The sequence below is a fragment of the Euprymna scolopes genome, chromosome 32, assembly GCF_053919585.1.
Source record: "Euprymna scolopes isolate OS-2025 chromosome 32, ASM5391958v1, whole genome shotgun sequence".
NCBI lineage: Eukaryota > Metazoa > Mollusca > Cephalopoda > Sepiida > Sepiolidae > Euprymna > Euprymna scolopes.
Window position 1 is genome coordinate 52,568,799 of NC_136513.1, and position 25,735 is coordinate 52,594,533.

The 25,735-nt window shown below is 35.4% G+C and overlaps 1 pseudogene; it reads left to right on the top strand.

Annotated features, from left to right (window-relative positions):
- Positions 1 to 18,342: 18,342 nt before the first annotated feature.
- On the top strand, positions 18,343 to 18,461 carry LOC145256726 (5S ribosomal RNA; annotated as a pseudogene).
- Positions 18,462 to 25,735: the final 7,274 nt, after the last annotated feature.

Here is a 25,735-nt window from a genome sequence, read left to right on the forward strand (position 1 = left end):
TTTTATTATAACCTTTTGAAGAAACAAAAAGCATTTCAAAGTAAAAATTATTATTTATATATATATATATATATATATATATATATATATATATATATACTCGGGTTTTTTTTAATTCAAAAGTAATGGACTAATGAATTCAACGAGATTGTTAGATAGTGCTCAATAAAAAGAGCTGATAATACTTGTTTATTGTTATATAAACATGGTCACATCCTGCTGCTACAAATAGTCACTTGTTTCAATCAAACAACAGATATCATCAGGCAGCGACTTGACTATTCAAAAGTTCAATGAATAATCTTTATTTTATAATATTTGTTTATTCATTGAACTTTTGAATAGTCAAGTCGCTGCCTGATGATATCTGTTGTTTGATTGAAACAAGTGGCTATTTGTAGCAGCAGGATGTGACCATGTTTATATAACAATAAACAAGTATATATATATATATATATATTAATAAAACTGGAATTACATAAACATTAATCAGGAGGGACTTTTTGGTATACATCTTTATGACTTTTTGGTATACATCTTTATGACTTTTTGGTATACATCTTTATGACTTTTTGGTATACATCTTTATGACTTTTTGGTATACATCTTTATGACTTTTTGGTATACATCTTTATGACTTTTTGGTATACATCTTTATGACTTTTTGGTATACATCTTTATGACTTTTTGGTATACATCTTTATGACTTTTTGGTATACATCTTTATGACTTTTTGGTATACATCTTTATGACTTTTTGGTATACATCTTTATGACTTTTTGGTATACATCTTTATGACTTTTTGGTATACATCTTTATGACTTTTTGGTATACATCTTTATGACTTTTTGGTATACATCTTTATGACTTTTTGGTATACATCTTTATGACTTTTTGGTATACATCTTTATGACTTTTTGGTATACATCTTTATGACTTTTTGGTATACATCTTTATGACTTTTTGGTATACATCTTTATGACTTTTTGGTATACATCTTTATGACTTTTTGGTATACATCTTTATGACTTTTTGGTATACATCTTTATGACTTTTTGGTATACATCTTTATGACTTTTTGGTATACATCTTTATGACTTTTTGGTATACATCTTTATGACTTTTTGGTATACATCTTTATGACTTTTTGGTATACATCTTTATGACTTTTTGGTATACATCTTCATGACTTTTACTAAATAGAAAGTAAGCAGCAAACTTAAGATTTTTTTTTTTTTTTTTTTTTTTTTTTAAATTTAACCAAAAATGTTTCATTTTAAATATTTTTCTTATTTGCTGTCTAATTCACATGCATGTTTGTAGTGCATACACAAACATATGTAAATTAGAAATCTCTATCCTTATAGATCAGTATTACTAGTGGGATGTCTGTATACTGGAAGGTTTTGTATAACATGGAAGGGTGTATAACGAGTGTATATAAAGTAGGTACAGTAAAACCCCGGGATACAGTTTTTGCAGGTTATGATGTGGAATACAATGTTTTTTCTGGTTATTGTATTTGCTCCACTTTACGGTGTTATTTATAATGTCATTTGATTATATACACGTGTATTATATACTGTATTGTATTTTGTTACTAATTTTTTATATGTACTGTATAAAATTTTGCTTAGATTCCGCCATACGGCGATTTCACATTATGATCCCAACCCCGGAACAGATTAATGCTGTATCTCGGGTTCTACTGTATGTATAAACGACAAGGCCAAATCGTGTACATATTATATAATTGTCCTTATAATGTTCATTGTGTGTGTGTGTTTTAACACATAATAAACAGATATAGATACCTCCAACAACAGTTCCACAAACGGGATAAATAACATCTTTGTCTGCTTTCCAGACAAGGGAAGAACATACCTTTTTGGTCAGAACTATCGCTGTATTGTTCCGGACGCGCTTCTGAAAATGAAAGTCATTTTCTACGTCGACAACTTATTCAACCAAATTTTTTTTTCCACGTTTACATTTATTCCTGTTGCAACTTTTTTTTTGTTCTGGGGTTTCACACCATCCCTTCTTCAGGAATTACATATTACTGTCTTTCCAGCTGAATATGCTTCCACAGCTGAATAATTTTCAACCAGCTGAGAACTTGCCTGTCCCGTCTACTCATTCCAACTAGCTTGCTCAATACTCCTCGACGAACTCCTAACTCTGCCTTTATATATTCCAATTAATCCTTTGTGCCTACGTCATTCGACTGCACAAAGACCTAACAAGTGACTTATCAGTCACGTTTTTCTGGCCCAGTTTTATTGTTTTTATATATAGGTTTGAAAACTTATTTTGTTTATGTCCACTACATTCTTTTCTATTAAAACACATTTATTTTTATTTATCTAAAATTTCTTCCTGTTATTGTTAATAGAATCTAGTCAAGTTAAATTCTTAAAATGTCATTTAACTATATTATTGGTCCTTGAATTGCAGATTTTCTTTAAAACAAATCTAATTCAATCTACGCGATAATAATAATAATCTTCTTGTTTGAATAATTCAGCAATAACCCGGGTGTGCTAATCTGCAACTTCAGGAGTTAGTAACCTCTTTGAGAGTTAGAGCCAGCCCCATATCATGCCGCAGTGGAGATTTATGTCATTAAATATGTGAATAAATTTTCTGAAAGTACAAAGAAAACAATATATCACACAAGACATTTTAAGCCATTAAAAGCCTACCATAGTTCAATGACATAGAGTGCTTTATGCCAAATTGATAACTGAATGTGGTTAAATTTGTTCATTTTTCATTAAATACTAATCTATATTAATCCTTAAATGTGCATTGAATGGATACCATAATACTTAGTTTGCTGCACTTTATCATAACAAAGGGTCATACAAAATTTCAGCCAGATCGGACCCAATAGTTTCTGACAAAAAATTAAATGGGCAGGCAGACAGACAGACAGACAGAAATATTTAGGTATTATTTAAAACATCTACATAAACACCGTATATTTTGGCGTATAAGACGACCCTTCAAGATAAAAAATCATCTTTAAAAACCAATATTTCGTTAGATACCAGATGTTGCCATCTCTAGCTTAGGCTAAACAAACATGGTTTCGTGATTGAACAGTCGTCTTATACAGCCGATATATGATAAATTTATTAAAATTTGCTCCAATTATGTACCTCGTCTTATTTAACGGTCGCCTTATACGCCGAAATTTACGGTAGTTCTGAAACTCTTTAGTGAGAACTCGGGTTATGCGAAATATAAGAATTAGGATAAGGGTTATAGTTAGTTTATCTGAAATGTCCATTAGCAATCGCTGATGTTGTTTGGAAATGAATGAGAATCCTTTACTTTGGCCCCGAATCTTAGGCGTATAAAACAACCTTTTAAAGTTTTAAAAAATCATCTTTAGAAAACAATATTTCATTAGATACCAGGTGTTGCAATCTCTAGCCTTGGCTAAATAAACATGGTTTCGTGATTTAATAGTCGTCTTATACAACCGATGTATGATAAATTTATTAAAATTTGCTCCAATTTTGTACCTCGTCTTATCTGACGGTCGCCTTATACGCCGAAATATACGGTAACTAAAGAAATAAACAACAAACACTTATAACAATAAAAACGCAAGTTTTTTTTTTTTTTTTTTTTAAATTTCATTACAGAAATAAAAAATAAATAAATTAACAAAAGAAATTTAAGAAATAATCTATATATCTATAAAAGTGAAATTGTCTGTGTGTGTACATTTCCCTACCAAACTACTCTGTCAATTTTCAGTTTACAGACTCGAGATTTGACATAATGGGTATCGAGATTTGGGAAAATCTTTTTAATCAGTTTTCGTCCAGAAATTTCGTTGTCAAAGGTCAACGATTTGACCTTTGAAAAATTTACCAAACCCCTACTCAAATTTTGGGTCTAAACACTTGACATTTTAGATTAGGTTCCTTGAACATGGATCAAACTTTTTTTTACCCGATTTGAGCCTAGAATGATAAATGTTAAGGGGGTCAAAATTGGGATGAAAGTTAAAAAAAAAATTTGACCTCTGTGGTCTCTACCAAATAAATCAGCTAATTTTTGGTCTAAATATTTGAAAATTTACATAGTGTATTCAGACATAGGGCAAGATTTTTAATCTGTTTTGGGGTAAAAATTTGGCTGCCAAGAGGTCAAAGCTGAAAGAGTTGACCTTTGCAGACTCTATCAAATTCCTCTGCCAATTTTGGGTCTAAACACTTGAAATTTTAGATGTAGGTTACCTGGACATGAGTCAAACTTTTTAATCTATATATATGCACATAAAGTTATAAACAGCACATAGGGCCCGAGTAAAGCCAGGCTGAACTGCTAGTTTTAGAGAAAACAGAACAAAAGCCACTTTCTTTGATAACTTTTCAGTGAGGCTTTCTTTGTCTGTTTAATTTTTTATTTATTTCTTTATTTCCAGAAGTCAGTGTTGCTGTCAAGTCAATTTCCAGGATAAGAGATGATCGATATTAGTGCCAATATTTCTCTTAGGGTACAACCATATGTAACACAAGACATTTAAACCAACCACGGAGTTGAGGTGTCAAGTCACGGTTGGGTTAAATGTCTTGTGCCACATCCACGTACTATCCACGAAGGGATTTTATATCTCCAATGAGGAAAGAAAAAAAAATGTCAGAACCTAATAATTGGTAGAACAGTATTTTGTTTAATTTTCAATTTTTTAGCGACTATCAAGACTCCACGGATAATCATCTAATGTCAGCCATTTTTTTATGTTCTAACTTCAGACTCGCCACCTCCATTTCAGAGTGAATAAACGCTTTAAAATAAGTTAAAAACGCAAAAAAAATATCCAGATAGGTAGAAGAGTAACTCGTCTTGCAACATTTATTTGTTGCATATTCCTTTTTTGACCACTTTTTTGTTTTGTCTTACTGCAAAATGCCTAACTTTTCAAAGTCGGAAGCTTCGTCATTTTTTATGATTTATTTTAAAGAAAAAACACATAATTTTTTTTTGCTTTCTAACTTTTATAAAATGATTCAAATACGAAACTGTTTTCAAAGTGCCAATATTTTACTTAAAATAAAATAGGGTGCTTCTACATTTAAATGATAAAAAAAAAAATTTAAAAAAAAAATTGGATTTCAAGTAAAACTATGGTCTTCTCATGAAAATAAAATCCGATGGTATTACTGGACGAGTGCTTAGCATAATTAAATCCTTCTTAAATGAGAGAAGAATTCAGGTTGTCATTGATGGGCGTACATCCAAAAATTTTGATATCAATGCGGGTGTACCTCAGGGATTGATCCTTGGATCTTTATTATTTCTGATATTCAGAAATGACTTACCTGATAAAATTGTCTCTGAGATGGATATATTTGTTGACGACACCACTCTCTAAAGCAGGCACGTGGGGAAAACTGAGCACATATCAAAGGTAAGGGCCGAAACCCGAGAGGAAGACCTTCAGTCTGTAGTGGAATGGGGTCAAAAATGGATGGTAACGTTCAACGCTGCTAAGACAAAGCTTGTTTCTTTTATTAATTACATGAAACCTTACCAACCACCAATAGCTATGGCTAGAGATATTTTACCTGAGAGCACTTTGTTCAAGCTCCTTGGCTTAATGTTCACAGGAAACATGAGCTAAAATAGATACATCGAGATCATTGCCAAGGCTGCTGCAAAGAAGCTGGGCTCTCTCTACCATACTAGAAAGTTACTTACGCCTGAAAGTATCCTGTATCTCTACAAAGCCACCATTCGCCCATGTATGGAGTACTGCTGTCGGATTTGGGCTGGTGCATCTGCTACTTGTCTCTAGCTCCTGAACAGGATCCAAAAGAGTCGCCAACCTGATAGGTCTCAAATTGTCATCTAAGCTTCAGCCCTGTCCCACCGATGTAATGTTGCATCCCTCTGCCTTTTTTACAAGTATTTTAATGGTGAATGCTCTGACGAACTACAAGCCATTGCACCCCCTCAACAAAAATACCCTCGACAAACCCGACAAGCAGCAAAGTCCCATCCCTACACGATTGAGATCCCTAGATGTAAGAAAGCCGTCTACTCTAATAGCTTCTTCTCCAGAACTGCAGGACTTTAGAATTACCTTCCGGTTTCCTGCTTCCCCAACTGTACTGACATGCAGAAGTTCAGGTGTAATGTGAGCTGACATCTTGCAGCTAAACTCTCGAGATAGTACCCTTGCAACTTGATAGTAGCCCCCTACATCAAAGTGGCAATGTGCATTGTTTGGAGTGAGAATGTAATAAAAAAACAAATGGTGTCCACGTAATTGTTGTGTCACAAATAGTAATACCCAAAAATTATGGAAAATAATTATTAATCAAAAATAGTTTTCAAGGTTTCCAAGGAATTAAATTTGTCCAACATTTTGAATCATCATGTGACGTAAGCAACAGAACTTAATCTCGTCAACATTTTTTAGTATAATATGATTTTGCTTCCTTTCACATATTTCTTTTATCATTAATAATTATTTGTCTACCTTATCGTTTTTAGTAATTTTTGGATATGTTACTATTTGTGACTTGACAATTACGTAGGTACCATTTGTTTCACTTCGAATTCAATTTTTTTTTTTTTTATTATAATATAGAAGCACCAAAAATCGAATTCTTTTCTGTAAACGAAATTGAAACAATTCTTGATTTGAGGAGTCACAGAAACTTTCCTACATCGTGTGAAATGTTCTCCTGTGTGAGGACAAGCATTATCATGATGGAAGATGACTTCCTTTCTGTTGACTAAAGGTCATTTTTATAAATAAATAAATATACATACACTAGTGGCCTGGTAAGGCCACAGGGGAGACAACCGAAAAAAAAAACCTAGGCAAAATTCATCCTCAAGTAACAAAACTAAAGCTGCCTGCCAGGACACTATATGTACAAATGTAGACAAATTTGGCTATATTTTATTGGTTTAAAAATATAGGTTCTTTTTTACCAATTGTCATAAAATTTAAACCATAGAATATTATAATCTTCAAAAAGCCTGCAAATGTTTTATGTAGTTTCGTCCCATAGAACCAAAGATATGATCATTTCAATATTCAGTTTGACTACCAGTGTGTGTGTGTGTGTATATAATTTTTTTTTTTTTTTTTTTTCGCAGAAAACTTTGAGAAGGAATTTACTAATCAAGAAAAAGCAAATTCCAAAATCAAATATAGTTATTTATATTTTAATCCCAACCAAATAAAAAAGCTCAATACATTCACTGACGATAGTAGAGCATTCAATAAATAAGAACAAAGCTGTAAAATAGAAATTTCCAATTTTTATTATTCGGCAGAAGACTCCAAAATGGTGTTAGGTTATCCTTAATCCGCGGTTATTCTTAATGACGACTGACTTTCAACTTGGATTATTCAGATGCGCACCTGTTGTTGGTTTTTTTTTTTTTCACCTACGACTAATAACCTCCATTACACTGGAACAGTTGCTGCTTTGGTTATCTCCCCTGTGGATCAGCTAAACTGGAGCTGGTCATTTTTCGATCACATCAATTGATTGCCTGCTCTATCTGGGAACCCATCACGATGCATGTGGAGGAAGCTCCTATACCTCTTGCAGTGACTTAGTCTATAATACATTGTAGCCTACATTGCACTGTAGAGAACCTACTGCTGATGTTTTTAAAAATTAATTTTCTACATAATGGCTTGAATTAAAGTTTAAAATTTATACAAATACCGTGACAGCGAATTAGTAGAAAAAAATGTACTTTCCTTGTAGAGTTCTGTGTGCTGAACACGAATCTGAAAACCGCATCCGTCGCAAATTAATAGTTTCGGAGATAATAACGTTTTAAGAAGTGGGGGATCAATTTTCTATAATAATTTAATGTAAAATGAGCACCCACTTTTTGGCCACTCTCGACAAATTTTTGAAATCACTACCCCCCCTCTCGACAAATCCTGTGAAATCACTACGCGGCTTCCCTTCCCCCCCTCCCCACAAATCCGTTTAAATCACTACGCCCCCCCCTCCCCTCTTTTTCAAATTTATGTGACCCTCTCCTCACCCCTCCCCTTCCCCAAAAAGTAAAAAAAAAAAAGGGTCACATAAATTTGAAAAAGAGGGGAGGGGGGGGCGTAGTGATTTAAACGGATTTGTGGGGAGGGGGGAGGGAAGCCGCGTAGTGATTTCACAGGATTTGTCGAGAGGGGGGGGTAGTGATTTCAAAAATTTGTCGAGAGTGGCCAAAAAGTGGGTGCTCATTTTACATTAAATTATTATAGAAAATTGATCCCCCACTTCTTAAAACGTTAATATCTCCGAAACTATTAATTTGCGACGGATGCGGTTTTCAGATTCGTGTTCAGCACACAGAACTCTACAAGGAAAGGACATTTTTTCTACTAATTTGCTGTCACGACACACATTATATATATATATATATATATATATATAGACAACACAAAAATCAAAAGAAAACCACAAAAGTAGACTTACATTAGTTAGCGTCATCGTGTTCTTCTTCGTCGCTGAATTCCTCATCAGCGAGAACTGGAGCAACAACACGTTGGTGCTCTCCTTGGGGGGGATAGAGACGTCCAGCCATAACAAAAAAATGGTGTAAAAGAGCCTCCTTCTCGTCATAATTTGTTATAAATAAATATCTTGCTAAATACTGGCGGAGATAAGTGGCTCTAATACCTGGTCGTTTAACCCACTCTTTGAGATCCCTCCAGAGACGTTCAATTGTTTGTGTGTGTATGTTAATATTGGTTGGATCAACAAAGTTCTGAGAATGATTTATCATATAGTGAGTGTACCCGTGGGTTTTCAGGGAGTGATATGCCCCCCACCGGTCACTCATTATAATGGATCCTCCACGGATATATTTTTTTATTAGAGGAAGTAAGGTAGCTGTGTCTCTCTTCTCACCGACAGGCTCCAAAAGTGGGATAACAAATTTTTTCTTTGAGTCTCGCTCTATTCCCCCAAAGAGCCAAATTTGTGACAGAGGTCGACCTTTGTTATTTTTTCGGCGCACCAGGAAGGTTTCGTCTATTTCAACGACGATATCTTGCCCGCCGATAGAGTCCTGGTTCCCAAGCCAGAACTCTGCGACTTCGCTACAAAAAGAGTGCCAGTCCACAGATGTTTTGGGAGTTATATTTAAACAACTGGTGACTGTCTGGTGGTCCCACCGTTTACTCAACCAGTGGTTTACAAACAGAATTACCTTCCATGGAGGAATGTGGGAATTCTGTAAGAATGTCCCCTTATAGTCACTTGCATAAAAGGAACAGTGGCGCCTTTTTTTGGTTTTAGGAATGCGGAATGTACTGTTGCAGCGCCATTCGCCCGTTCTCCCCTGCTCCCTAAAGGTGCAGTTTTTGTTACAACGTGTGCAACTGACGACAGTTGGTAAGACACCGTGTCTTCTTAAAAAATCCACTGACGTTTCTGGTTCCTCGTAAAAGACTTTAATAGCCTTGTAGTGATTATAAGAGCAGTGGTCACAGGCAGACATAATGTTGGAAAAGTGGAAAAGTTAATCAAAGTAGCGTTGAGTGGAAATTAAGTTAACGAAAGTCAAAGTAAAAGAGGTTTGCAAATAAAGGAGCGAAATTGAGTGAAATTGGGGGTAAAAATCCGAAATTGTATCCGAAATGGTAAATTTATACAAATAACGTGACAGCGAATGGGGTAAAAATCCGAAAGTGTATCCGAAATTGGGTAAAAATCGATTTTGTGCGCGTAAAATTGGGATACTGCGCATGAGCAAGTAAAATTGGGGTGGTGAAGTGGTGGGGAATTAATTAAAAAGAAAAGGAAATAATTAATTTATTTATTTTATTATTATCGCTTATTTTCATTATGGATTATCTCCACTTGTTTTGATTTAAGAGTAGAGCCGATGTACGCCATTTTTGAAAGAAAATATTCCCTTTTAAAAATGTTAATATCTCCGAAACTATTAATTTGCGAGGAGTACGGTTTTCAGATTCGTGTTCAGCACACCGAAACGTAACAGAATACTACGTCTGTTTTTACTAATTCGCTGTCACGGTGTTTGTATAATAATACCCAAAAAGCAAGTATCATGGTGCAGTCGTGCTCTCAAAAGAAACATTCATTTCGAACGCACTCCTGTCATATCAAAGAACCTATTGTTGAGTTTATATGTTGGGCCTTTCAGCTTGTGTGATAATAAAACTTCCTAGATGCATTCGTGATGTTAGGCTGTGTGTTAAAATAGTCTGTTCGTTTTTTTCATCAGATTATTTTGATTATCGATACTTATCAAAGACATTCCAAGATAAAACCGATCTAAGAACTCTGCTAGGCACATAATGTACCTTTCTGTAAAATTCCATAAAAATCGACCCAATCGTTTTCAAGTCTATAGGGAACGGGCCGACATTCACAAAGATTCTTTTATATAATAGTGTAAATATAAATGGTATTTCTTGGTTAAATTATGTAAAATTCCAACAAAATTTATTGTTTGACAAAAGATTACAAATAATTATTAGTGTCTTTTTTCCTTAATCCATGAATTTTCAATGAATAGCTCATTTCATCGGAGGAAATGTTATTAGCAAAATAGACGTGGATAATTATAAATTTTGATTATAAGGACATAAACTGAAAATTAAAATGACAGTGTAAAAAAGATATTACAAGTCGAAATAATGAAAATACAGGAACAGTTGTAAAATCCAATAACACTGGTATATTCTAGAATGAATTGCGATTTTTTTTTTTTTTTTTTTTTTTTTTAATAGCATATTTTGGCTCTTATTATTATTGCTCTATCTCGCATATTGAGTTTTCTTTTATCTGCTTGGGATCATCTTATAAATATTGATACTAATATTTATTTTGACTTTGTGTACAGTCTGTAATCTTACAATATTTCAGTATTTCATTTAATATATATTATGTATGTATGTATGTATGTATGTATGTATAGTTTATTTGTGAAAAAATGTGTGAATTTGTTTATATCATCGTCAGTTACCATTACCAAAAGTGTCCGTCTGAACCAAACTTTTTATTTAAAAAAAAAAAAAAAAAAAAGCGGGAGACCAGTACCCGCATTAAGCTGGTCTGCAGTTTGACTTGTTGCTGGCTATCTTGCTCTTGCTTGTTGCTGGATGTCAACATTTTTAACCGAGAGAAAGATTTAGCTGTCGTACAAAGCTAAAACTCTGTAACATCATCTTTGTATTGATACTCCCTCAGGCATTTGTCTATTACTAAAAAAAAAGAAAAAAAAAAGAAAAAAAAAAGTCCTGTGGCGATAAAAAGTTGTGACGTGTGTACGCCTGTACTGCTGGATGCATGTAACAATTAATCTGCCATCTTTATATATATCTATGTGTGTATATTTGTATGTGTGTGTGTATATTTATCTATGTATGTGTGTGTGTATATTTATGTGTGTACATATGAGTTTATATGTATTTATGTCTATGTGTGTATGTATGTATACGTGTCTATGTGTATATATGTTTGTGTGTGTACATATATACATTTATATATGTTTGTGTGCATATATGTATATATGTGTGCATGTATGTGTGTATGTATATGGATGTGTATATATATGTAGGTAAGTGTATGTATATATATGTGCATATGTGTATGTATATGTATGAATGTGGGTATGTATATGTATGTTTGTGTATTATGCATTGTGTATGTATATGGGTATATATGAGCGTATGCTTATAGACATGTATGTATACCAATGACTGTCTTGTTTATGTTTGCATGTGTGTGTGTGTGTATGTATATGTATGCGTGCGTTTTGTGTATTGTGTATGTACGCATGTATATATGTGTGTGTTATGTGTACATATGTATGTGTGCGTGCGTTAATATATATGTATGTATAACAATGACCGTCTTTAGTGTCATGTCTGCTTGAGCATGTGAATCCGCTGGCAGGACTATATGTCATTTTCGGGCTCATGAACTTTCAGTGTCTGAGGGAGTGGCACTCGTCTGACAAGACGTTTCAATCATCATGTATGTATATATATATATATATGAATGTTTTTTTAAATATAATTCTTTGACACGCCCTTTCAGCAACTGACATTTCAATCTGAAGTTCTATTACATCAGAAAAATAAGCAAAGAATGTAGAGAATCTATTTCCATGACCTCAAACAAAAATGGTAGAAAAGAAAGAAAAACTGTGATACAGTTACCGGCAAAATTAACTCTGACGTTTTCAGCGTAGAATGTGCAATTCAGGACCAACATTCAAGCTGTTCATACAAATCAAATAACGCGTCGACTAAGGATAAAAAGGAGTCGTTTGCCGCAGTATATTCGGTATGAGCAAACAGGCTAAATTAAATAAGCCAGTACGAATGTAGAAACTTTAGGGAGGCGGTCACCAGGTTTTAGGGGTTTTTTTTTTTTTTTTTTTTTAATTATTACATTTTCACCCCAAACAAGGCACATTGCCACTTTGGTGTAGAGGGCTACTATCAGAGACATAACTACAGGGGTACTATGTGGGGAGTTGGGCAGCAAGATGTTGGTTCACATTACACTTGAACTTCTGCATGTCAGCACAATTGGGAAAGCAGGAATCCAGAAGGGAGTTCCAAAGTCTAGTGGTTCTGGGAAATAAACTACTGGAGTAGAAGGCTCTCTTACATCTAGGGATCTCTACTGTGAAGGGGTGGGATTTAGCTGTTTGTCGGGGGTATTTACGTTGAGGGGGTACAAGTGCTTGCAGTTCGTCGGAGCATTCATCGTTAAAGTACTTGTAGAACAGGCAGAGGGATGCTACATTTCGTCGATGGGACAGAGGCTGAAGCTTAGATGACAGTTCAGGACCTATCAGGTTGGTGACTCTCTTTTGAGAGCGAGAGACTAGTAGCAGATGCACCATGCAAACATGACAACAATACTCCATACATGGGCGATGGGGGCCTTTATAGAGGTACAGGATACTTTGGGATGTTAGCAGTTTTCTAGCACGGTAGAGAGAACCTACCTTCTTTACAGCGATCCTAGCAATGCTCTCAATGTAATTGTTCCAACTCATGTTTCCTGTGAACGTTAGGCAGAGGAGTTTAAAAGATGTACTTTCAGATAAAGAGTCTTTGGTCATTGCTATTGGTGGCAGAGAAGGTTTTTTGTAATTATTGAAGGAAACAAGTTTAGTCTTGGCAGCATTGAATGTGACCTTCCATTTTTGTCCCCATTCCACTACAGATTGGAGGTCATCCTCTAGTGTTTCTGCCATTTCTTTAGATATGTGTTCATTTGTTTTTCTGTCGTGTCTGTTATAGAGCGTAGTGTCATCAGCATATATACCCATCTCACAGAAAAGTTGGTCAGGGAGTTCATTTATGAATATTAGGAATAATAGAGGTCCAAGGATGAACCCTTGAGGCACTCCCGCATTTATATCATTTGTTTAGATGTACGACCGTCAAGGACAACCTGAATTTTTCTCTTATCTAAGAAGGATTTAATTATGTTAAGTATTCTTCCAGTGATACCGTATGATCTGATTTTTCTGAGAAGACCTACATACCCTGTCAAAAGCCTTAGATATATTTAGAGCTACCACTCTACCCTCCCCTGGTTTGTCCAGTGAATGGTATATACGTTCAGAGATTACAGTTAGAATATCTGCTGTGGAACGGGCTTGCCTAAATCAATATTGTTGGTTGGTCAGAAGTTTAGCATCTGTAAGGTGATGGACTAGAGCTTGGTTAATTATGGACTCAAATATTTTGTCGAAAAGTGGGAGGAGGCTAATGGGGCGATAATTTACTGGGTCAGTTCCTTCACCATAATTCTTGAAAACTGGTACCACAGAAGCAGTTTTCCAGTAGGCAGGAAAGCAAGATTCATTAAGGCATTTATTGTAAAGTTTGGAGAGAACAGGAGCTATTTATTTATTTATTTTTTTTATTACATTTTCACCCCAAGCAAGGCACATTGCCACATTGATGTAGGGGGCTACTATCAGGGACATAAGCTACAGGAGTACTATGTAGGGAGTTGGGCAGCAAGATATACACAAAAGAGATTATTTATATATGTTTAAAGTGGAAATAGGAAAAATAGAATGTTTGTGAATATTTTTAGAGTTCTTGTAGCTTTTATTATGTTCTAAATATTCTATATTATTTTCTTAAAACAAAAAAAAATCTATTCTATATATCTATAAAAGTGAGACCCTGTGTGTGTGTGGGTGTGTGTGTGTGTGTGTATATGAGAGAACACTTCTCAGTCTATATACTCAACGAACTTTTGACTTACTGGCTTGAAATTTGGTGTATAGAGTATTCAGGCGTGTGAAAAACTTTTTAATTAGATTTCATTCGGAAAAAAGGAGTCAAAATTGGTATGTGTGGTTGTCGGATTTTAATCTGTTTGTCAACTATTTAAGGAGGTTTAAAAACACTTTTAAAGATCTTGGCAAGCTAGTCTAATGGTTATCGTACTTGACTCACTATCTTTAGGTTTTGGTTTCGATCTCAGCTTGAGTATTTTTTTTTTTACTTACAAAAAGTGAACTGTTTAGAAAAAACATAATGCTCGTATGTACTTGTCTCAGTTTCTTTCCATTTTTTTTTTTTTTTACTTCATATTTTTTTTTTTTTTTTTTAATGAATTTAACGTTATGTTTAATACCAGGCAACGCCAAGTACATCTTCTAGTAGATATATAAGTTCGATGGATATACCATGTGGATCCACATATGAAGATGCATGTAGAGGTATAAAAATCCAAAAATATACTTTGAAAGACCACTTTTTTGTTGAGATGTTTTAAAGTTTTTGAATAAGAAGTAGATAAGTTTGTTTTAATGTTCTGTTCTGTGTGTGTGTTGCTTGGCCTTCGGGCCGGGCTCAAAGTATAGTATCTGTTCCGGCAGATACTGCAAGCAAAAACCATATGTGGGGGTAACCCCACATATCAGACCTTTGTCAATGTAGGGGCAACCCTTCATACCAAATTGTCACTATCCAGCTCCCATTTCCCACCCATCGGAAGCTGGTCCCCTTTTCCCTCCCCCTCCCTCTCTCTCCACATTAAAAAACGGCCTTGTGCCTAGCTCAGTGGGGAAGCAAGTAAATACACCTTGGTCAATGTAGGGGCAATCCTTCATACCAATTGTCACTATCCAGCTCCCCTACTCCCCGGGGAGTTAGTCCCCATTTCCCCTTCACTCCTCACATAAAAAAAATCGGCCTTGTGCCTCATTTGCTTGGTGAGGAAGCAAATAAATACCCTGTTCTGTTTGTATGTTTACTTTCTGGGTGGCTGTATTCACTAGTGATACAGCACCAGGAATAAAAGAATTTCAGCGCGACAAACTGCAGTTTTCTGAATGTTGCAGGTGTTGATCGAAAGAATTCTGATTTCAGCTGAGCAAACCATTGCACTTATAGACTTGGTTAATTTTACGTAGACGTGTTACTTTTTTTTTTTTATCTTTGAAACGATTTTTATTGGTTGAAAAATATTCTGAGCTCATACGTTCTTGTGAAAACTAACTTGATTTTGGGAGCGAAGTTCAACAAAGTGGGGAAAGCAAAAATCATTTGGCTTTTATCATTCATCGGGATTGCATATTAATGTAAAACTCTGATGCCAGACTGCCATGAACAAAGTGAAGAGGAAATAATAATCTTGTTAATCTTTGCTATGCATCGTCCCAACTAGTAGCCCCTTATGTCCAAATGGTGGTATACCTTGTTTGGGGTAAACGTGAGTTTTTTTTGTTTTTGCAATATTTTCGATTCATAATGGGATATTTATTTGCTGCCCACAAGGCCGGAAAGTGGGAACCCCGCAGGCTCCCCTAAAGAAGGGGCACTCCTGCAATTTTAAAAATTGCCTGAATAACCCCGTCGGCATTCCCCGGTCAGGGCGCCTCAGGCAGCAAGCAATAAACTTGCCCCACCGGAAAGCCCGGTGGCAAGGCCTGGGAGGGTGGACCTCCTAGGTATTACCCAGGCGGTGTACCTCAGTCCAACAGGTGCTGGGCCGGTTCCCGGCCTCTCACCTGTTGGGCTGAGTGTCAAGTGACGAATCCTTGACATGTACTACCCTGTCTCCATGCAGCCGAAGCCGCTAGGAGACACATCCCATCATAAAGGAATGGGATATGATCCCACACAGTTAGGAGATTCTATTTATAAACGCTGCTGCTAGGAACTGACGAATCGAATTAATTCACATTCTGCTACCAACCAATCAGAAATCAGAATTGCTCGATAAATATGAAACCTTTTCTGTAGCAATTTCACATGTTTTTTTTCCATCTCGACACGGTAAGAATATTTTGCTCTGTGGAACTGTCTACTGCAAACCAGTCACCTCTCAAGACTTGTTTAGAACAACGAACCATCTGAAACTGTTCTGAAACTAAACATGACTTACATTTCTAGATTTGTTTTTGTTTTTTTTTGTTGTTGTTTTCTTGTTTTTTTTTTTTTAAACAAAAAAAAACAAAAAAAAAGGCACGCCAGGATTAACTATTGTGGAAAAGTGTCTTTCATTGATGGGTTCCTGATAAAACCCCTATGAATAGAAACAGCCTTAGATGTTATCTCCTGCAACCTCCGAACAATGAACAGAGGGTACTTTTAAATGATTTAAACGCAATTTTTTTTTATTCATCAAACGCCTGAAGACTCATGGGAGTTGAAAACGTTCGCAGCTATGGCAAATTTCTGTATGCACTCGTACAGAACATTCAAACATTGGCCAAATGGGAAAAAACGAATCGCAAGAGAAACAAACAGGAATTATTTTATTTATTTTTTTTTTTTTTTATTCACATTAACCCCTAACGAGGCATATCGCTATTTGAACATAACGGGCTACTATTCAGAACCATGCCTTGGAAAGATTAATTAACAAGATGTTGGTTTGCATTACATTTGAACTTCTGTATGTCACTACGGTCAGAGAAGCACTAAGCAGGTAGCAGGAAAGGAATTCCAAAGTCTAGCTGTTCAAGAGAAGAAACTATTAGAGTAGAAAGTTTTCTGGCATTTATAGACTTCAACAGTGAAGGGGTGGGATTATCCTTGCTGTTCAATGAAACCTGCATGACCAAAAAAAAAAAAAAAATCAATCTCTAACTGGAGGTGGTATCTAAGAGGGGAAAAAAAGGAACCGAGTGATGGAATTTGTAGAATGGGTGGTGACCTTCCAAGATAAATACAATTTGCCAGAAACCAAGTATTTAAAAAAACAAAAACAAATGAAAGTGGAGGTGGGTATTAATTTTTTTATAGCTAAATAATTCTTTTCGATTTTCCCCGAGCAAAGCCAGAACACAGGTCTTGCTAGTTATAATTAATATTCCACCTCACCCTTCGCCCCCACACACGGTTTTATATGACGTCAGTTTATAATGGGAATCTACTTTACCCCGAAAAAGGAATCTTTCCATGGATACAAAATTAACTGTGATCGGACTTTTATGTCAGGACTTTCTGTTTGTGCAGTAATAAAACTTCTCAATTGCACTAGTTATGTTAGGCTGTATAAGGAGTTAACTTAGCAAAAATCACCTGTTCCTTTTTTCATTGGATTTTTTTTTGATTATCGATACTTATCAAAAACATTCCGATACAAAACCTATCAAAGAAGACTGCAAAGCACATAAAGTACATTTGTGAAAAATTTCAAAAACATCGTCCTAGCCGTTTAAGAGTCCATATGGAACAGGGACACACACGCACACACACACACACACACACACACAGTTCCATTTATAATATTAATCTCACCTGTCTTTTTAAATGTATATATGTTTGTTTCACAAAAACTTTCAACAAAGGCGACAGATTTTCACGAGATCGGTATCATTTTGAAACACGACCCTTCGGATGACAAATATCGAAAAATTGGCCAAAAACATTCATTCCTTCACCCTCAACTGCGCACTTTTCTACAGGGAGGGGTCGCTTTTCGCGACGGTATTTTTGAAAGTCCTCGCTTCTTTTCGATTGTCTAGCTTTAATTTAATCTGGTTTTGCGATGGGCTCAACAGCTAATGTGTCACATTTTTTTTTTTGTTTTTTTTTTCTTCACATTCTCTTACTCCTTCGTGGTACAGGTTCAAGCCTGCCTGTCTGCCTACTACCATTTTTTTTTTTTTTTTTTTTTGTTCAACCAACATTCTTACATCTCCCCTTTTTCCCTGCCTATAACTTTTTTTTGCTCAACACCTACAAACACCCAAGCAACGCCAGGCACCTAGGCTAGTTTTATATAATAGATAAATTTATTACAAAATTGTTGGTCATGATGCATGGTGTTGGTAATTATGTATGTTTCTATTCTTATTCTTATCTTGTTTATTTATTACGGCATGATTCGCGTTGACATACCGGTTCACATTAGATCACTGAAGTTAAGCAACGTTGAGCCTGGTCAGTACTAAAATGGGTGACCATTTGGGAATTCCTGGTGCTGTAGATGCTCTCCGCTTATCTCGGCATTGTTTCCAGTCGTCTAGCACATCTCCTTGCCACTGGACTCAAGCAGTGCCGATTCAGGAGAGGTATAATTGGGATTGCAAAACCCTTGCCTCACAATTACATGCGCAACTATCCTTTCAGGGAGTATCCATTGTCTCTTAAGACTGAACAAAGGCATCAATTTATTTCTACTTATTTACATCCATGTGAGTGCAGAATTAATTAGCATTCCAGGTGGAGGCACATTAAGCGATAAATGATACTCTCCCCCTCCCCCCCTCCAAAATAGGAGACAATGCTCCCCTACCCCTTTATGACCAAACAAAAACGTACCCTCATATAATTTTTAATGTTGGAGGTAGAGTTTCCTTGCTGCATCGGTTGCTTAGAGACTTGGGTAGGAAAGTACCAGTCCAAAATCCATTCTTGACAATCAGCCCGACAGGTGTGGAGTCAGGAACTGGTTCAGTACCTGTCGGACAGAGGTACGCCGTCTGGGTAGTAGTCCACCCTCCCAGGTTTTCCCGCTCAACTTTCGGGTGGAGTAAGTTTATAGCTTGTAACCTGATGCACCCCTACCAGGGAATGCCGATGGGGATGCCCAGGCAATTTTTTCTAGGCCAGAGTGCCTCTCCTTTAGAGGCGTTCGCTGGACATCTCCACTTTCCGACTTTGTGTCACATCTTGCTGAGGTGGGCAACAAGTCAATATCTACTCCTCATCGATTCCAGGTCGAAACAAGTTATTGCAAAAAGGTTAGAACAGAAGGTCACCTGACTGTAAGATTGTTGTTTTTTTCTTTTTGTTTTTTTATATGAAGTCGAGGATACGTTCTCGCCACTCAGTCCAACAAAGTCTGCTCCATTTGAGTGAGGTCGACATTTTTTCTGCTTGGCTGAAGGAAGCGTAGTTCTCGAAAATCCACCTTCCCAGGCGTTATCTTCTCTTTGGGGAAAGGGATTAGTTTATTGCTAATCACCCGATGTGCCGATGATGCGCTCCTACCAGAAAATGCCGAAGGGCTGCTCAGGCATTTCGTGTAGGCCAGAGTGCTCTGCATCTTGGTCGCTGTCATTTTAATCCCTACTAGTACTTACTGACCTTGTGTCACATCTCCACACTATGGGATGGGGCGGAGTCAGTTTATAGTAGGGATCACTCCCACCCTCCATGAGGCACTCTGAATGTTTATAAAAATAACCTGGATCGGACTCCTAAGTATTCCACGGTAGTGGCGCGTCAGGCGACCGGCAATGACACCTTTTGAAAGAACGGCAATATCTAAATAGATGTCCGTACTTCGCTCTGTTTTAAAACGTTTCGTTTTTTAAAACATTGCTTTCGTCTGTCACTCCTGACAGGAGCCGACGACGGACGGCCGGCCAGTTGTCAAACCAGCTGACGTTCGACTTGACGCCATTCTGTCAACTTCTTAAGGCTTTCCTAAACTATGATATCGGCCCCTTTCTTTATCATGATGTGGTGTGGTCTAACGCGCTTCTATTAGAAATTCCCAGGTATTACCTCCTCCTACGGGAGACCCGGTTGGTATATTGACGGTCACCGGAGACGCGCCCACCGGGAAAATACCGACGAGTCCGTTCTCAACTATTTACCCCCCCCCCACCGATCCACGTTAAATTATTTAATGGTGTTCTTATTTATTTTGCCTCCCCACGAGGGCAAAGTTAGACACCAAGGTTGTTTTTTGGTAAATTTATACAAACACCGTGACAGCGAATTAACCCTAACCCTAACCCTAACCCTGTCACGGTGTTTGTATAATAATACCCGTTTTTTTTTTTTATTAATGTGGAGAAAAAGAATAAAAAAATAAAAATTGTCTCAGTCGTGTTGTGGGGAACTGGCGAATAGTAATGCCAGGAAACAAGACGATATGGGGGGAAGGGAGGGGAGTTTTTTGTTCACATAACACACGTGCTAGACGCATGCGTGGGATTTTGCCTCATCAACTGAATCGCCTCTCGGGTTTCGTTTTGGTATTCGTTCGTTTTAAACAACGGGAGAAAACTTACGCTAAAACAAACGAAAAAAAAAACGGCTCTTAAAAGCGTATTTTACGTGTTTTTGTCCACCCCCTTTTTTCGCGCTAATGAATATTTAAATACATTTTTACAATGTTTGTTGTGGAGTCGAAACAAGTGGATATTTAAAAAAATTAAACCAAAAATTACAAAACACGTTTACAGATCGCAACTTTTGTATTCGACGTTTCAAGCCAAAAACAACAACAAACTTTTTTAAAAAGCTGATTTTTCGGGTGTTTTATCACGTTTGTGAATATGTAAATATATATTTTTTTTAATACTTGTTTTGCATGCAAACCAAGTAGACGGATTAAACAACCCAAAATACAAAACACACGTTATCAACGCAACAACAAGCAAAACATTTATATGAAAAGAAAATATCAAAGATGTTTTTGTTTTTCAGCGACTTTTTCGGACTACTATGAGGAATGCGTAAAACATCGATTGGCGGAGTTTTAAAAAGAAAAAAGAAAAAAGAAAGGAAGAAATATTCCCAAAATAGAATGGGCAAAAAATAAAATAAATATAAACAAATAAAATACAAAAAAAAAAAAAATTAAATAAATAAAATAATAAAATAAATAAATAAATAACAAAAACAAAAAATATTCAGGTATTTACATTCGTTTTTTTTTTTTCAAACGATTCTGTTTTCAAATCTGATACCCACAAGAGGGACCTCGTGAAGGTTACCAGTTCGCTTTCATAAACACGCCTTAAACATCGGTTTAAAAATCTTTTAAACAAAAATGTAATTTTGTTTTATTTGCAAAAATAATGACTTTGAAAAAAAAAAATATCTGATGTAATTTTTATTCCTATTATCCGTAAAACCAGAGAATTTCGGAAATCAAAGTTTTGAAAATAAATAGATAAATAAACAAATAGAACAATATCGACTGAATAATTTAAAACAAAATCAACAAATAATTTTTACGGCTTTAAAACCCCTAAGAAGGAGAGGTTAAATTGACTTATAACGGTCCCGTTAAACCTACTTCAAGTATATATAGATATATTATTTATTTATTTATTTTTCATATTGCTATTAAGACTTAGGTTTAAATTTGTGCTAACGTAATGTACTTGCAATAACCCTTATCCCTGAGTGGCTTGCGGGCCTTGATAAGTGGTGTGGTGATCACTGTATAAAAAAAAAAGCAATAATATCAACTATACAATAAATTGTTAGGAATCACTAAAACACGATATCACCCGGTAAAAATAGCAAACTTTTTTTTTGCCGATTTTTATTAAAACATGATCTTTTGGTTAACGATATCTATTTTAATTTTATTTTTATTATGGATTGCATGTTATATCTGGAACCATTATGCTAGTGTTTCTATATGCAAAAGCAATGCGAAACTTGTCGGGAAAACAGCGATCGTTACGGGAGCAAACTCTGGAATTGGGTTAGAAATAACCCGCGAACTTTATCGACGAGGTGCCCGCGTCATAATGGCTTGCCGGGACAAAAGACGTGCCGAGAAAGCAGTCAACCATATTTCAACAACAGTTTCTAAAACCAACGATTGCCAGCTCGGCGAACTCATTGTTTATCCTCTCGATCTCGCCTCTTTAAACTCGGTTCGGCAATTTTGCAACCAGATCAAAGAGAACGAACCTCGGATTAACCTGCTTGTGAACAACGCGGGGATTTACAACCACCGACCCCAGTGCACGGTCGAGGACGACCTGGAAATCCATATGGCTTCCAACCACTTTGGACATTTCTTACTGACCAACCTCTTGATGGACACCCTAAAATCTTCCGCCCCAAGCCGAGTTGTTGCAGTCGGCAGCTTTTTGTATTCGAATGGCCACATCGATTTTGACACCTTAAGAAAAGGTTGGGTAGACCCTGACAGCCACCGAGCTTACGTGAATAGCAAGCTGGCAAATGCTTTATTCGTGCGGCATTTTAATTTGAAATATGGACCGGAATCTGGGGTCAGCATTTATTATGCGGACCCGGGGATTGTGTTGACCAATATAGATCGACACACTGTCCCCGGTTTTATCCAGGGTTTCGTCCATGCGGCGCTTTTGGCGTTTTTCAAGTTCCCGTCGGAAGCGTGTCAGACGATTGTTCACTGTCTTTTAAGTGAACATGTCGAGTCGGGGTTTTCGTATTGCGAATGCCGGAAACAGGACTGGAAAAGTAATGTCTTGGATGATGGAATCGCTAAAAAATTTTGGGAAAAATGCGAAGATTTAACTGATATTCATCCGAATTAAATTTATGTAAAACAAAACATTGTACCGGGACAATTTTAGCAAAAAGAAAAAAAAAAAATGGTGGAAAAATAAGGTACTTGTTTAGTTTAATGAAAACATTAAAAAAAATGAAAATAGTGAAAAAAAAAAAAATACTTTGTGAATTAAGTTCTCATGAAAAAAAAAATTCTCTTAATTTGCCAATTTTTTTTTTTTTTTTTTTTTTTTACAGAGGAAAATCAAATTTTAATGAGATCGATCGTATCCCGCCATCTTGTTTATTTCGCGGACGAGGAGGAGGGGTGCCAAGAGAGATAACTCCATCACTACTTAAAGTTAGTCAAAATTTGACGAGATTATTTTGAAACATGGGCAAATATTTTAGGGGGTTTTTTTGTTCACTTATTTTACAGAGTTTCTCTTTTTTTTTTATCACTTTTTCATTTTGTCCTTTTTCGTTTAAAGGCACCCCTCCTCGTCCGCGAAATAAACAAGATGGCAGGATACGATCAATCTCATTAAAATTTGATTTTCCTATGTATAAAAAATTACTTAATCAAATTAAGTGAAAATTTTTTATGAGAACTTAATTCCATAACGGATACGTACAATAGAATTTTTTTTTCAATATTTTCATTTTTTTAATGTCTTCATTAAACTAAACAAGTATCAAAAGTAAATATACAGCAAGTAAATGTTACTAAAGACAAGTTACTCTTTTACTGACCTATATTTTTATTTTTTAACTTATTTTAAAGCGTTTATTTACTTGAAAAAGTGAGGTAAATTTTTACCTGGTTTCTACCTTAACGTTTTCCTTTAAAATGACGACTTTTATAAATTTTCGGGTATACTGAAAACAAATATCGCATTTAAAATTTTCCGCAAATAAGTAGTTTTCCGGATATTAAGCAATGCCATTCCTTACGATATTGTTGGTGGCCATCTTGGTACGCACAAACGCAACCCCGAGAAACTACGCGCAAGCACGCAGACCAAGATGGCCACCAGCAATAACATAAGAAATTGCATTGCTTAATATCCGGAAAACTACTAATTTGCTGGAAATTAAAATGCGATATTCGTTTTCAGCATATCCGAAAACTTCCAAACTTTGAAGTAAAATGTTAAAGTGGAAACCAGATAGAAATTTACTAAAAGAAGTGTCAACTCTATAACTACACAAACTAAAATGGCGGTCTCCTTACAGCCATGTCGACTCTCGATAATTGTAGAAAAATAAAAAATAACAATAACTAGGAGAGAAACATACCCAGTAAACATCGCCAATCGCGCGAAAATGTATTTTGTTTAATTTTTTATTTTTGAGTGATTATCGAAGATTGACATGGCTGTTAGGAGACCGCCATATTTTTTTTCGTTCTTTGATACTGCATTTGTTTCGGAATAGAATCACCTATAAAATAAGTTAAAACACAAACAAAACTTACTCAGGTAGGTAGATTGGTGTGTGTGTATATATATATATATATATATATATATATATATATATATATATATATTAGTGTATTTAGGCAGCATTCCTTCATTCAGGCAAACATTATTAAAAACAACAGAGATACCTTGCTTAATGATTCTTTTTTTTTTTTTTCATTTTTTCGATCTTTCGTAAGATTTTTTTAACTTCAAGGTGGAAGGTATTTACAAATGTTCCATGGTTCACACGACGAGCGCTTTCGATTCTTCCTTGAATCATCATCAGGTGGAGATAAATTAAAAATAGAAGTGAAATATATAGTTACGAATGATAGAAAGAGTCAATGAAAAGTCGATTAAAATATACATTTACGGGTGATAAAAAAAAAAAAACTCGATTAAAAATTAGGATGATAAAAGGCAATGTTAGTAAAACCAGTCGTCGTATACTGGTTAAACATTTCAGCACATTATTGCTACTTTCAAAATTAATGCTATTTATAGATGGGTGGTGGGTTTTTATATATAGTGCTTCAAGTATTTTTAATTTTTTACAATAGCTCAATATACCAGCATTTAACAAATCAACATAGCTGTCCCCCCTCTAATCTTAGAAAGGTCCTCGTGGACAACACAAGGATTTTGCAACGAGAAAGTAATTGTAAAAAATTAAAAATACTTGAAGCACGATATATAAAAACCCACCACCCATCTATAAATAGCATTAATTTTGAAAGTAGCAATAATGTGCTGAAATGTTTAGCATAACCAGTATACGACTGGTTTTACTAACATTGCCTTTTATCATCCTAATTTTTAATCGAGTTTTTTATCACTCGTAAATGTATATTTTAATCGACTTGTCATTGACTCTTTTTATCATTCGTAACTATATATTTCACTTCTATTTTTAATTTATCTCCACCTGATGATGATTCAAGAAAGAATCGAAAGCGCTCGTGTGAACCATGGAACATTTGTAAATACCTTCCATCTTGAAGTTAAAAAAATCTTACGAAAGATCGAAAAAATGAAAAAAAAAAAAAGAATCATTAAGCAAGGTATCTCTGTTGTTTTTAATAATGTTTGCCTGAATGAAGGAATGCTGCCTAAATACACTAATATATATATATATATATATATATATATATATATATATAACTCAATTTTTGCTTTTTTTATTGAACATTGTTCAAAATTTTCAATGTTTTATCGAAAATCGACTCTTATTTATTTGTTTGGTATTTGTACAGTTTAATCAAGACATTAAAAAAAAATGAAAATATTCAAAAAAGTTACATTGTACGTACTTGTTATGGAATGAAGTTTTCCGAAAAAAAATTCACCTTATTCGATCAATTAATTTTTTTTTTTTTTTACAGCGGAAAAAACGAACAAACAATTTGTGACACCGAGAAAAAGGTAGTCATGTTTTGATTTTTAGACCATGAGGAAGGAAAGAAGCTATTATGTAACTTCCTCTTGGTCTAAAAATTCGAACATGGCTACCTTTTTCTCCGTGTCATAAAAAATTGTTGTTTTTTTTCCGCTGTAAAAAAAAAAATAC